The following is a 1,797-nucleotide window of genomic DNA, read 5'->3' as shown; positions in this document are numbered from 1 at the left end:
CCGCTCCGGGGGTCCCCGGGCCGAGGTTGCCGCCCCCGGCCCGCCCCGGCCCGGCCACGGACCCGCGCGGGGCCCGGACCTTCGGAGGGGCCCCGCCGCCCGAGAATTTTTTCCAAGTCCCCCCTCCGAGGGTTCCCCGACCGGCCCGCGTTGGCCGCAGCGCAGGCGGCTGGCTCTGGGCGCCCGCGCGGCCCCGGCCAGCTCCGTCACCCCGTCCCGCGGGTCGACCAGAGGATCCCGGGAGCTCCGGGGGGGGGGGCGGGGCGCTGGGGGCCATGGGGTCGCGCTACGGACCGATGGCCGGGCCGCAGTTCCGGGGGCTCGCCGTGGGGAGCGGGCCCCTCCCGCCGCGGGGCGTGGCTTTTCTCTCGCCCAAAACGGGCGATTTGGGCCACCAGATTGGTGCTGACACGCTCTCCTCGCTGGGTGACTCCCGCTGAGCAGATGGGAAACCTGGACGGGTCCGTAGACGCCGGTCCACCGACGGCCCACGCCCTCCCCCGCTCCTCCCCGCTTGAGCCGCCCGCCTGGGGCCCGTGCGCCGGCTCTCGCGCGTCCAGATGTCCAGCCGCGGTGCCTCCCCCCGGTCTCCAGTGCCCGAGGGCGGCGTGGCACGGGCGCCGCGGGCCCTCTGACCCGCGTGCCCCTTGTCGCAGGCACCCGCGGTGGCCGCGGTGCTCGCCAGAGTGTGCCCCGCTCCCCCCCTCCCCCAGGCCCACGTGCCTCGCGTGTCAGGCGTTCTCCGTGTGCAGGGGTCCTCGCGGCCACCTTTCCGCAGCCGGGGCGGGCGAGGCAGAAAGCGGGTCCTCTCCGGGGCTGTCTTCGCCCGCCTCCTGGCAGCCCTGGCGGGGGGGTCTTCTCCTCCTCGCTTGTGCCTGGGCTGACCCGATCGATGTGGTGTTGTCGTGCTCTCCCGGGCCGGGTCCGAGCCGCGCCAAGACGAGGGACGGACATTCGTGGCGAATGGGACCGCTCTTCTCGCTCAGCGCGCGGGCCCCTCGCTCCTCCTCCCCGCCCGCCGGTGGTGCGCAGAGGGGCAGGGGCACGGAATCCGGCCCGACCTCGCTCATCTGCCCTCGTTCGCGGCCTCGCGGCCAGCGTCGGCGGTGGCGGGGTCCTGAGACCGAGCAGGACAGCCTCTGCTCGTGGCCCTGGTGTTCTGCCTCGCGTCGGGCCCTCCCCCGCCCCCCGCGGCGGGGGGGCTCTCTGGTCAGGCGCACCCGCGCGCCCCACCCAGGTGGTGCCGGTGCGCCTCGAGTGGCCCTTTGGCGGTGCCCCTGGAACGCTCCAGGCCGTCCCTCAGGTGCCTGAGGCCGGGTGGCGGTGCCGTTTCCCCGTTCCCAGCCCACCCTTCCGGTCACCGCTCACGCGTGTGGGCGTGCGCCCCTCGAGCCGAGAGAAATAAAAAACAGGAGTGCGGCCGAGAGGGAGAGAAAGGATGTGGAGGAAAAAAAAAAAAAAAGAAGGGGGGTCGAGCGGGGTAAGACCTTTAGAGCACGCACGCCTCGCGGGAGGGTGCCGTGCCTGATCCCGAGAAGGCGGGGGTGAGAGAGGGGTGCGCGCGTGCGTGCCCGCCCCGGTGCTTGCCGAGACCCGCGTGAGGCAAGCGAGAGCGGAAGGAGGAGGGCCCGCGTGTTGCTTCCGCCGGTGCCGAGGGAAGTCGCCCTTGCGAGGTGGGGGCCCAGGCTGCGTAGCCGCGGCTGGGCCCCGGCGGTCCGTTGTTAGGCTCTGTCGTACCTCCTCCCCCCCGCGGGCCGCCCTAGAGCGCGGACCCCTCTACAGAGGGAGACCGGGGGG

The sequence above is a fragment of the Loxodonta africana genome, unplaced genomic scaffold (assembly GCF_030014295.1).
Source record: "Loxodonta africana isolate mLoxAfr1 unplaced genomic scaffold, mLoxAfr1.hap2 scaffold_43, whole genome shotgun sequence".
NCBI lineage: Eukaryota > Metazoa > Chordata > Mammalia > Proboscidea > Elephantidae > Loxodonta > Loxodonta africana.
The sequence above is the reverse complement of the archived record's forward strand: the minus strand, read 5'-3'. Positions refer to the sequence as shown.